General features: G+C 38.1%; 1 protein-coding gene across 2 annotated transcripts in view; it reads left to right on the top strand.

Annotated features, from left to right (window-relative positions):
* The window catches only part of TUNAR (TCL1 upstream neural differentiation-associated RNA), a 161889-nt gene that overhangs the window by 114371 nt on the left and 33966 nt on the right, over positions 1 to 13552 (top strand). Inside the window, exon 1 of one of the 2 annotated variants that reach the window (XM_055717389.1) lies at positions 7917 to 8365. The exons of the other annotated variant lie outside the window; for it this stretch is intronic. The gene's annotated coding sequence lies outside the window, so the exon portion shown is untranslated. Of the gene's footprint in view, positions 1 to 7916; positions 8366 to 13552 lie in introns of those variants that run through there. 2 annotated transcript variants of the gene reach the window in all.

Raw genomic sequence — 13552 nt, 5'->3', positions numbered from 1 at the left:
TTAGTAGAGAATAATATTATTATCTAAAACTAACTGTGGACAAAAATGTACGCAGTTAGAAGGAAATAAGCCTATGTAGACCAAAAGAACCTTAATGGCTTTGTCTTCACAGGAGATGGTATTTTCTTCACAGACTATAAATATATTTTTCATCATAATATAGGTATTATAAGACAGAGGAAAACTCAAGTGTGAAAGTGATGTTTCTTAGGAAGGTGTAGCCTTTAAACATATATCTTCTAGTACAGTCATTCAACATTTATAGAACTGTTTGAGATTTCCAGCAGGTCTAGGCATGTGTCTGCAAAACAAAATCTATTAAAAGTGATTTAGTGTGACACTTCTTGTGCACCAGGATGGCCAGCCCCCCCCCCCCCCCCCCCCCCCTTCACTGACAATAAGCCTCGCCCTGTTCAAGCAACTGGAACAGAACTGGCTGAGACAAAGGGCCTCCTCAGAATGGATCACTGCCCAGGGGCTGCTGATGGAGAGAGGCAGATAATGCTCAACTGTGAAACTGCTGTGGGACAGCAGACTTGGATGGTGCTCTCTTGTGGCTTTGCTGAGTTAAGTTTTTCCAAAACCTTCAGCCATAATATTCACAGAACCTTGGTCCTAATGTTCCCCATAAATTTCAGGCTCATGATGGCATTGCAAGCTAATCCAGGGGCTCTAGTTGCACTTTCAAGCAGCTGAAAGTGTCTAGCCTTTGACCATTGCTCTTCTCTATATAATTCAGGTTTAGAGTAATTAACAAAAAACATACTGTCCATTAGATCAGCTATGTTAAAAATGAAGAAACAGGTCCTGTCTTTTCTCATGCTAAAAATTCACAATCAGACTCTAACAAGATAGCTTAAAGAAGAGATTATTTTTCATCATTTGTAGGAGAAAAATAAATAAAAAGGAATAAGAAATTACCCATTGTGAAGTTAGAGTTTAGAAAAATACTGTGTTAGAACAAGAACTTATTTCTTTAATGTAAGATAGAAAATAGAAAAGCTAGAGCTTTTATGGCTCCTTTGAATCCAGTTACTAATATACTTTGTGAAATTTAACTATTTAGGAGTGTTTGGAATTCGAAAGAACTCTTGGGTAAAATGTTCATGTTACTGAAGGCTGCCCAGCAACAGGACCTTAAGATGGAGAGTAGAAAAAAATACATTACTCAGTCGAATCTGTAGAAATTATTTGATATAGTTAGAAGGCAATTTCCTGAGTTGGATTTTGTCCAAGGTTCTGCAGTTGTCACCTGAAGCTTATGGGAAAAGCCACAGGATCTTTCAAGAGCACAAGTTACTGTGACCTTTGCTTTAAAGCCTCAGGACAGAAGGTTCAGGATAGTTTCTCTTGACAAAGTGCTGGTACAGTACGGATATGGGTAATAATACTATTTGTTTATTCTTTGCCTATCTTAAGTTTCTGTATTTTATTGTTCTTGGATAAACAAAAGAGGTATTTAAAAAAAAATAACTATACAAGAAATCTGGTAAAGTCAAGCAGTATTACTCTTCAGTGAGGATTGTTAGTTAAGGATGCAAAGCTAAGATTGCAAAATGCTGTTTTGTAATGTGAATGATACTAGCGTTTATGAAATTTTGTTTCCTAATGACTTCGTAAAAAAAGCGGTGTTCTTTGATATTCAGTAGGGCAAATGTGCAAAGCATTATGCCAGAACCCAGTGTAAACTGTTTCCAAAGATAAGGATAAAAGTGCAAACTAAAGACCAAACAGCAGAAGATTTTGTAGGAGTAAGAAAGAGGAAACATGTAAATGGAAGTCTACAAGTGGACTAAAAAGCAAAAACTTTCTTACGAATAAAAATTGTTTCGCTTTGGACAGTGAAACAGAAAGACAGTTTTCTTTCTGTGATTGCAAAGCAGTTTACCAATTATAATGAAAGCATCACAATGTCTTTTTTTGAGAAGTAAATGTGTCTGTTTAGCATATGGGTAATGATGATACTAGCTCTCGGTCTTCAAGTACTGTTCTCAACTGCTACCTTCGAAAGCTTGCAAGTTGAAATGAAATTGAACTGTGATGATGAAAAAATTACAAGGTTTTTGGACTGAAATCCTTTCAACCTTTCCAGGTTATTTTTTTGTATGACAGTCACAGGAGTGTGCTTACACAGTGAGACTGCTTATTGTGTCTGGTTAAGCCATGTTAATTAGAGACAAGACTACAGACTCACTGTGATAATATATTCCTCTCTATACGTAGCTTGATTGATATATGATCGCTCTGTTCAGTTAATGAGTCACATGAGATGCAAACATACTTTCTTTTCTGTTCAAATGGAGTTTAAAAAATGTTACTGCATGTACTGTTCAAAGTGCTCAGGAAAGAACTGTGGTCAGGCTCTCTGCAATGTGAATGCTCTCATGAACGGATGACTGGGCTGAACCTTTCATATGTGTCCAAATATCTTTCCCATGCAATGCCTGTATCAAAATAGCAGCATATATAATAACGGTGGTTTATTTATCTTCTTTTAATTTATCTGGGGTTTATTTATCTGTGTTTTATCAAGCCTACAGACTAGCATATGGTGAGAATGCTATAATACATTCATAATATTTAAGCACTGTCTTTTCTTGAAGGTATGAAGTTAGAAAAAAATTTAAAAGAAAGAACAATAAAATTTGTGACATCTGTTCAAGACACACACACTGATAAAAGCCAGTTCCTACAGCTATGCTTGAGAGAAAAGTGGGTGCATCTGGCAAGCAGGCAAAACTGGGTCAGAGTCAAAGATTGGCTGGATGACCTCCTGAGGTCCCTTCCAACCTGAATTATCTTATAAGCCTGTGATTTTTGAAATGTTCTTTTTGTCCTGTACTTGTTGCCATTACATCCAGGGTTTTAATCCCTTTGGGGTTCTAGCTGAGCAGCACTGACACTCACTAGGCCTTGAATGAGCACTGCTTGGTAGAAGACAACGTGTGATATTAAAACCGAAGCAAGGAAAAATGTCAACTGGTATGGGTTTTCGTGTCAAAAGAAGTTAAAAAGCTCTTAACTTTTGCTTATTGACTGTGAGCTGGAATTTGCCATTCTGGTCAGCTGAGACACAGTAGCCACCCATAAGAGCATGCCTAATTCATATCAATGCAGTGTAAAACTGCATAGCTGAAACAGCTCCTTTGGCAGCTTGGTGGTGGTGGCTTTTAATTTATGAATGGTATTGAAAGGCTGGAGCAATATTTTCACGTATTGCTCCAGCTCAGTTTTCAAGAACACGCTTGGGTTCTCCATGAGAAAGCAATATGCTTCTAAGCATCCAGATCCCAGGTACTTGTATGTCAGGTAGCAAACACTACAGAAGTAAAAGAAATGTTTTCTGATAAATGCTTCAGTAAAAGCTTAGTCCTGAAATGTTGCCTAGAGCTATTTAAAAAGATGAACAACCAAATTAGGATATGTTCACCTTCTTTTTTCAATTATTGCCAGTGATTTGTTCCTGGAGAGTAAAGTAAATCAGAAGAATTTTCAATCCTGCTAGCTAATTCCATTACATGATCAAATTGCAGTTTGGGGAATCTTCTTCCTTCTTACCTGATTCCAGGTAGTTTCTGCCAGGATTCCAGGCTGTTTGCTTCACATCTTTGTCCTTTTGCATATGCTTCAATGCTATCACCCATTGCCCTCAGCCTATACCTCTGTTCTCTCTAACCCTCTTCCTACAGCTTTCCCCCCCTTGACGTTCCTATTTCTTCTTTGCCATAAGCCTTTCCCATGACTACTTTTATCCTTGAGTTGACCTTTCTTCAATAGTCTTTCTTCTTTCTGTTCCACCTCCATTTGGTAATTTTTCTTTTATCTTTAGGGGGCTGAGGGGTCATCAAGCAATTTAGATTTCTGCCCCGCACTCCTCAAGAGCTGATGGGTCTAGCTCACTTCAGACTGTGATGCACTCTTGTACCCGGTATAGTTCATAGAAGTCAGAGGAAAAAAAATAATGGCATTATATCCATGTATCCTGTCAGCTTATTACAGTATCCCCCTATTCATCACATCCATGATGCCTGCAGCAAATGTGTTGTAACCTTCTTTTAAAACAGCAGAAAGATCAGAGTAATTTTCCTTTGATGAAGGAGTTTTCTCTCTTTCTGGACTATGAAAAAAATGCTGCCTCTTTCTCAAGCTTGCATTAGATATTTGGGCACTGGAACACTAAGGATAGGACAACAAATAAAAAGTTGTCAGTTTAGATTCATGTTGACACGTGCATTGGCATGCTCTAGATGTGTTTACATATACATTCCACTCTTTTGCAGGGAATGTAATATACTTTGATCTCTAGGGGACTATCTTAAGATAGCCCAATAGCAGCCTGTCCAGCTCTGCAGCTTTAGAACTGATTTTGTATCTGACATAAAGGAACTGTTTGAGCTTAATCAAAACTAAACACAGTTCTTGAATTTCTTGCTGCTGCTGCTACAAGTAGAAGTAATCACAAACTTTTATTTTAAAATATGGCTGAACTCAAGCCAAAACTGTGTTAGGCCTGCTGACTCAACGTCCTCATTCTTATATATAGGGATGACTTGTTTAAGCACAAATAAATTTATTCCAGATATGAATATGGGTATGCACAGAGTGCATCAGGATTTATGTTTCTGGTTAGAAATGGAAGTAACATAATCGTTAGACACCAGTTTCCACCTCTTTTTATCTCTGTGTTCATTGTTTATTGTTTCTTCTTACAAGACTCAGCACCATGGACAGTGCTAACTTTTAGTAGTTGTTATGATTTTTTAGCATTTTCTTTCAGGTCTTGGGACTGTTTTGCCATTTGATAACATTTCACCAAGGAAATTGTGCAGAATATAATATTTAGTGAAAATATCTTGCCAAGATGCATAGAGAGAATTGCTTTGGTAAGGATTCTCTGAGCAGGAACATGCATGTATTAGCTAAAATTAATTGATCACAGTCTGTCAAAGGCTTTTTTCATGCTAGAATAATACCTGGGAAAATCCAAGTCACACAATACAGCGTTATATGATGCTTGCTAGTATCCTGGCTCCTTGAGGGGCCATATACGCTCACTCAGTTCCCGCTGACTTTCAAAAGGAGATGAAGATGCTCAGAGTTCTTCCTGGGACACTCAGACTCTCCCAGAATGAGCGGGGGATATCCATAAGCCCTCTTCAAGGGTAGCGTCACCTTCCTATGCAAAAACAACCCTTGGAACAAATTCAATTTTTTACGGTCAGTAGCTGAAATGACATGTCTCATGGAAAACTATAGATCTTTTAGTGTTATTAATATCCTCGCTTTGGGACATACACACGTTGACCTCTATTCCTGAAATGTATCTTTGAGTGCTGGAAGTGTTTTGTACAAAATACAAGGCATGTATTTTTACACAAGGATTATTGGACCTGATGGAAGAGGGGGAATCCAGGCATTCAAAATAATTTCTAAAGGCAGGTGCACTTTGTAGTGTCAAAACAGAAATTCTTGATGCTTAAGAAATTTCATGGCCCTGGTCTCTGCTTCTGAATGAAGCCACTGATATCTTGTATCTTTTTTTCTAATCTTTTTCTCCTACTCCCTAGTATTAAAATGGTCCAGCCTTTCAAAATTCCATTCAGCATCAGACCTCTTCAAAGATTTTTTGTGCTGGAAAACCAAAATGGGAACTCTGGACATGCTAAAAAGACAGAATGTGTGATAAGCATATTTAGAAATCACATGTGGTTTGAAAACAGGATGGGCATAGAGATTTCTGCCATATAATGTCAGAGACTGTTGCAGTGACAGTTCCTGGGGATAACCCTTCATCTGTGGTATCCACTTAGCATCGTGAGGAATATATGTTAGTGTGCAGAAAGCACTGCATGGGGTAGCAGTGGCAGTTTCTTTTTGGATGGAAGTGTTGCTGTTTGCTTATGTATGCTGAGATAGATGGTGCAACAGCTTTATTGCTTTTTTTATCACAGGGGTACTACATGTGAGGCTCTGTCAAGGCTTGGCTGGAGAGCAGCGCTGTGCTAGTGGGAAGACTCTCAAAAGGAACAAACACTTAGCCAAATTTCAGAGTTGACACGGAAGAGGGAAATTTTTTTAGGGACCTGGAAGGGTCTGGGGGGTGTTAATAAAGCTCAAGATGTCACTGAAAGCTGCTGGACTGAGTGGTAGGCTGAGGATTTCCTCTGCAATGCTTCAAAACACTGCATTCCCACCTTCCTAGTTTTGGCTTTTCCAGGGGCAGTGGGGCTGCTGAGCATCCAGAAACAGCATTTGCCTTCTACCTGGGCATCGGATATAGAGAGGGAGTTGCCAGCATATCTAATGCTTAGGGACACATAAGCAAATACTTCCCCTACAAGATCAGCAGCCAAAGCATTATCAAAGGGCAGGCAGTTTTCCATGCACATATAAGCTTAGGATGATGCTTGGACTGCAGCAAAATACAAATTGTGAATATGGCAAAGGAATATGCAAACTAAACTTAGTGCTGCAGCATTTTCAGGCAAAGCCCTGAGCTATCAATGATTTCTTCTGTGCCAAGGATGTGGGATTTGCTCTATCTGGTGTGTGCAGTTCCTCAGAGCTCAAATGCGAAACATGGGCCATTCCCCCTTTTTCATATTTTAAGTTTATCACACAGATGAACATTGACTCTAGCCCCTCTAACAACTGGGATAGTGGAAATCGGGTCAATTTTAATTTTATTTTTTCAAAATGTAATGTTTTCACTGATTGTTAAGGGCTGGATCAAGCTCTGCTATGGGGAAAAAAACTATCTAAAGTATGGCAGTATTTGTAATAGGAAAGCTTTAAATTTAAGAACCCTGTGTTCTGCAAGATTTGGTGGCACTGCAGGTGGGCAGTGTGTGTGGAAAGTATGAAAGGGGACAGATGGACCGTAAATTCATGCAGCTGGGGAGTTTCTTTGTTTTATGCTTGAATAGCATTTGGTTCAGTGGCATTTTGGTCTGTGACTGGACTCATCATACAAATAAATGGAATGTTTTCTTTTTGGCCCTGAAGGGAACAGCCATGTATTAGTGCTGCATACATTATCTGAGCAAATTCAGACCCAACATCACACTGTTATATCCAGGAGAGCTTCAGGTCAGAGCAGGCTTTCAACCAGCTCCTTCCAAGATGTTTTTGGTGACTTTATGGTCTAACTACATAGTGCTGCCTAGGGACACAGGAGCCAGCTGGCAAAGGTCCTCATCCACAGCCTCTCAAAATCTATTTTCATGGGTTTCAGTGGGATTTGAATTAAGGTTTTCAGGCTGAAGTTCCCATTGCTTAGTGTCAGTAATTGGGTCAGTTATTCCAAAGTGTTCAGCACTTATGATTCTTATAACCACCTCCATAGACATATTTTCCAGTGAGTCCAAAGACCTGGTATGTTTAGGCTATAGAAAGAACAGTCACAATGTGTTTATTTGTATCTAGGGGATGCAGCATTATTAAATGTTCGTTCTTCGCATGTGCTCTAGACAATATTGGTAATGATAAAATGTTCTGTGGTACTCATAAATGCTTCTTTCACATTCACATTGATGATAGATTTTGGAGCTGATACGTTTCTCGGGGGAGCAGAAACAATTATAGTAGTTACATATACTGAATTTTCTTTCCTTTTCCTACCTGTTTGCCTCTAATAAACATAAAGCTTCTAATTTCCTTTGTACTCTAGCACACTAGAAATTAATGGAATAAATGCACATGCTGTTTTGCTTTGCCAGAGACTGGCTTATACAACAGATTTTTACTCTGTAAGACAGATTTTGCTGTATTTGTGCTTTTTTCATCTCCCCCTGAGGAGTATTAACTCAAAGCAATCACAAGACACCCACCCTTCCCTGCTGCTTCTTGAACTGCTATATTCTCTTCTTTGCTTCTTGCTTCTTGCTTCTCTATTTGAAGCTCTTTTTTTTTTTTTTTTTAAAGAGGAAAGAGCAACAACCAAAAAATCCTTTCCTGAAATCATAATTATTTGATGTGAGAAAGCTTAAACATGTAAAACACTTTTGTTCACATAGAATTCACTCTCAAAAATTGTGTTCTTTCTATTGAAATTGAAATAGGTAGTGTGTTCTGTAAAGTACAGTATTGGAAAAGGAAGACATGTACACGCTTGGAAAATGCTGAGCTGCTTGTGAAGCTATAGACACTGCGTGTTTATGACTTGGTTTTCTAAGCAATCTCCAGAGCTTGAACGGATTACAGTGATATTTTAACAAGGCTGCTGGCATCCATCACCAGCTTTCACTTACTGAGAAAGCTAAAAGATGGAAGAATGTAATTATTTCCAGGTAACCTAAATGTTAGTGGCTGATTGTCACAAGAACTTTGATGCTTTAAACTTCTTTGTCTCCTGTAAAGCAGACAGGTAAGTCTCACGGGCTTCTCTTCCAGCATTCATTTTGGTAAGGGAGTAGGGGCTCGCAGGGGACTGGTGTTGAAGGGAAATGTGTTCGATATAAAAGCAAACTATTTCTTAAATTTTAAATGTGCAGTATTGCACAGTGTCATTTTCTCTCTGTCAGGTTACAGATCCACTACCTATAAGAAATAATTTTGCTTTCTATAGCCAAGATCTGAATCCTACTACAACTTAATCCCTAAAATATGCAACTATTGTATATATTTATATATTATTGGAAGAGGATGTGTACGTCAGTCATCTGTGCTCTGTGAAATATCTGTGTCTGAATCTCTTTCTGTCATCCTACAATTACTTCTAGGTTGATCGTTATGGTTGAAACAATGTTATCCTATATGATAAATGCAGTAATATGTATAGGATTGTACTTTCTAAAGATGATTTTTGTTGAATAGTTTTTCTCTGAAAGTGTGATTTCCTGGACTGAGAACTTTGAGCAGCTTACGTTTCAGATGAGTTCTGCATCATTGTAGAAATACTGTGCTACACAAGGGGTTTCCTAGCTCGCAAGTGGGAATCTAACAGCATCAAAACCAGGTGTTTCTTTCCCTTTCACCCTTGAAAGAACGCTTATTCTATTTGAGTAATGGCACCGCTGTGCCTCTAGAGGTGAGGCTTCCTATTTGAAGACTTTTAACATAAAAGGCCTGATTACCGTTCAGAAAAAAAAACAACCCCCCTTTGACCATAAATAGTATTTGTCTTAATGAAGTTATTTTGTTGTCCTCTAAGAACATTTGCTAGCTTATGTATTGTTATTATTGAAGGGCTAAGATTTTATATGGCTCTCTAAGGTTTTAGTTTACAAGAATGACTATCAGAGAAGGGAGTATTTTGAGTTTAAAAAATAAATATTAATACTTATTTTTTGTTTGAAAATATGGTTGTTTACAGAAAGCAATTAATTTAAGGTCTGTTTCCAATCTGGCTATGATAATTGAAACAAAGCCTGCTGGCAGACACAATTATAAATAAAATTCTGAGAATAATTAGATGTGTAATTAACAGAAGACTGAGTTATTATCACTTTCTCCTCCATATAATAATTCCGCATAAAAACCTGAGAAATGGCTCTCATTAAACACTCACAGCAGATCAAGCCACAAAAGGGAGTGAGACATTAAAACAAAGCATTCAAGATGTGCAAACACTGTGATTATTAATTAAACAGAGACCAGCACCAGGGAAAAGCCTAAAAAGATTGGAATATTTAACAAACAGGTATGTTGTAAAAGGTTAACATGTTTAAGACAGTTCTGGTTTGAGTTTGGGGTTTGTTTTTTTTTGTTAAAGGGGTACCTTGGAGTACCTTTTGGATCTATATTGGTATATTTTGCTTTTATCATTTGGCTATGAGGAACTCTTCTAATTACCTATGCTTTATTCATCTGTAAAGTTCAAAATACTAATCAATGGAGTAAGTCATTACTTTAGGAAGGGTTTAAAAGAGCCAGACAGAGGATGGCCGATGGAGTTTGCTTTCCCCCCGTCTAGAGGACTTTCTCTGTCAAAATTCATAGACTTGCTGAGCTTTTCCCAGTGACTTTCACCAGAAAGCTGCTTACAAATATACCTCTGCTAGTGGCAAACAGAAACAAACCAAACCAGCTGATGAGTCTTTTGTAAGGCAAAGAATAAACAGGCTTGTTTTGAAAGGCTCTACCAGTCAGAATACTGGGATTCTGGATGATGGTATTCAGAATAGAAACGCTAGCAGTTACTTAAATCTAGCTTTTGTCAAATTCCTCAAAGTACATTTGTTCAAGTACCGTGGAGTATCACGCCAACACTCATACTCTGCATTTTAGAGTATTTAATAGGACTACTTTGGCTACTGTGCAGCATTCATTTTAGCAATGTCTTGTGTGTAGTGCAGTAATTAAGAACTCTAAGTGTGAATAGTCAGGTTATGTTACCTTTCTTAATGCTTGGAAGTCAACCCACAAAAGGAACTCTTGTTCTATTAAAGAAAGAGAAAAAAAAATGGAGGGGGGAGAGAAAGAAATTTTTGTTCTATGGTATTAAATAGTAATACACACCAAAGAGCTTAACAAAACTGCAGTAGGACTAATTTAGTCAGTGCCTGTCTAATCCTTCATGAGCATACTATTATTTTTTTTTTTTGCCAGGTGAGTATATTGCCTGTTGAGAAGTAATGTGAATATTTATTCAGCAGTAATAACTGTTGCTGCTTGAGAGCTTTTTTTTTACCATGTGTGAACATGCTTATCTAGAAAAGGATTTCAGAGAGATGATCACCCTTGGGATTCAATGAATTCATGCGTTGCATGTCCTATCTTACTACACAGCTGTACAGCAAGATTACTGTTTTTCTAATGAGATTCCAGTTGGAACACAGACACTGCAAACACATCACCTTTCAGGGAATAGTACCTGTCTTCTGGAGTGGTTTAATGTACACATGGAACTAGTCTATTTAAGCAGCATTAGAGGTGCAAGTCTGACTCTATTTGGTGCAACAAGCTAAGCAGTTTTTGTCTGAGACTGTAGTAGTCACCTAATAACAGAAAGCCCAGCCCTCTTCCCATAGAAATCAAGGAGCATTTTGCTACCGAGGCCAGAGGAGTAGGATCAGACCACTTGTTTGACATGTAACTTGTGTTCAGTATTGATAACCCCCCCCAAAATAAAACTCTCACTGCATCTTGCTTATACAAAATGGTATTTTATGTCAAGATAACCCTTTTTAAAAGAATGAGATTATTTATTTGTGTTCCATTTTCGTGCTAAGAAGTTTATTTCAAACCAGGTTTTCTTTTTCTAAAGGAAAAGGATATTTAGTGCATGTATTTTCTACAGTGAATTTGGCTTTGCTTGTAGCCAGGTAGTCACATTTTTTTGCATACATTTTGGATACAGCTATATTGAAATGTTGTTTTTAGTGTTAGGGTAATATAATGGAAGCACTGCTACGTTACTGGTATATAGCAAATTTAAACTGAAGCTGAGTCTGCAATGAAAAGTTGTTGCTGCGTACCTATTGTTACTAGCTACACTGATGTGAATTAAGGATGATTTCATTGAAATCAGTGAATGTAGGAGGTTTACTTTTCTATAAATGAAATTGAATCAGATCCATTAAAATTTATTTCATAACTTGTGAAAGTATGAGAAAGCCCAACAGTTAGTAATCACAAGCTGTAACCTTTTATCGTTCCTTAGTTAGTGGTTAAGTTATAGTAAAGCAGCATTTATTTAAAAATAAAGAGAACAACAAATCTAAATGTTTTGCATTTTACTGGCTTTACTTACCATTGGTTGTACTATATTCTTACTGTTGCAAGTTTTTGACAACTATGATATCCTAGTTTGAGTTGCACTGATGGAAACTAAGTAAGAATGAGACCAGTTGCCATATAGAATATTGAAAATTATAATAATAATACATTTGAAGTATGTTAGAAATAGTTTTAAGGTATGCTAAATACACTGCAGATAGATGGAAATATGTGTACATCCTCTGTCATGCTTTTGGACATTTTTTTGAATGCAAATATATTTCTTATGGTTAGATTTTCCAATTAACTGCTGATGGTGACCTAGAAATGCACTCACTGAAGCTCAGACTCTCGTGCATGTATTATGGCATTTAAACAAAAAAGGCAAGAAATCAGTTCAGTTGTTTGTATTGTAATTGAGACACAGGATATTGGAAGGTTAAACTTGAGAAACGTATCCAGAAAACTTCTTTTCAAATTATTTTCACAGGTTTTTAATTAAAATTTAGTTCATAATTGAATTATACCTCTTATTTCAAGCTTTCCATGATATCTTTGTATTTATGTTAGAATTACTGTATCCTTTACATACAGTACTACTTTTAAAAATCTAATGCAGTTCTCAAATGACAACTACCAGAAAAGGTGCAGCTGGCAAGGAATGAAGTGGTGGTCTCCATCAAGTATTAAAGCACAATTGCGATGAAGGCTAGTGTTTTCGTAAACGAGCTGTTTCATTTGTATCTGGTGGCCAGGTGATATTGTGGTGGGCAGCTGAGTGAACTGGGGAGGTTTCCCCTGTCACTCAGTTCAGAGCTCACAAGAGTGGCCCACTGCATTGCCCTGTGAGAAGGCATCTCCTGACAGCAGTGGCTGCTGCAGTGGTCTGAGCACCCAAGGAGCAATGCTGGCACACCTCTGTTTCCAGATCCCTTATCTTTCCTGCTCCTGACACTTGCAGGGAGATTCCTGGGAGATTTTTCTGCTTCAGCTTCTTAAAACCTGACAGCCTGTACCCACATCTTCCGAGTCCCTAGGAGCCTCTGCTCTGCTTCAGGCCAGGGGACAGTAATTACCCAGCACAGCAAGGAGCCCATTTGCCCTCACTGCCCTCCCTCCCTGCAGCACAGGCATCCTAGCTGGAGAAAGGCACTGCTTCCCTAGCCTGGACCACCACTTCACACTTGCTGCAGCCCTCACATGCCTTCTTCAAATGTTATCCTGCCACCCGGTCCTTTCCTACACCCTGGAGCATAACATATTTATAGATGGGTCTTTTTTTCTTCCCATTTGTCTCCCTGGAGACTTTTTCTTTTATCAGGTCTTAGCAACACAGAGGAGCCAGTCTAAGATCTGAAATGGGTTTCTGCCCAACCAGTTGCCATGTCTTGCTGCATCTTCCAGTTATTTTGATGTCCAAGGTCTGGTAGTATGGCCCCTGTTTAGTTACAGGGCTTGAACAATGAGGGATGCTGCCTATTTGATTCTGCTGCAGTAGCCAACATGATTTTGGTGGGACAACAGTTGTACCATTCCCTCTGGGTATGAGGACTGACTGGGTCCTAGTTTGCTCTGGTCCTTAGGCTCACAGGACACTAATTTTCTCAAAGAGGATAATGCTGCTATTGAAGGGATAGAAAGGTGGTAAGAAAAAAGATAAATAGAAAATGGAATAGGAACAGAACACATCCATTACTCAGCCTTTTCAATGGATAATAAAATGTGTTTATATGACATTAAGTTCAAGCCTTGTGTAAGTGAAACAGAGATAGTGTACTTGCTTTCTGTAAGAAGCTGAATTTCATCTAAGCAGCTTTGCATTTTCTGAAAAAAAAGTTAAAAATTGCACAAACTCTGACACCTCCAAACTTCTCTTCTACAATTTCTTTTAATA

The sequence above is a fragment of the Falco cherrug genome, chromosome 7 (genome assembly GCF_023634085.1).
Source record: "Falco cherrug isolate bFalChe1 chromosome 7, bFalChe1.pri, whole genome shotgun sequence".
Taxonomy (NCBI): domain Eukaryota; kingdom Metazoa; phylum Chordata; class Aves; order Falconiformes; family Falconidae; genus Falco; species Falco cherrug.
Note: the sequence above shows the minus strand (reverse complement) of the source record. Positions and strands in the feature narration are given on the sequence as shown.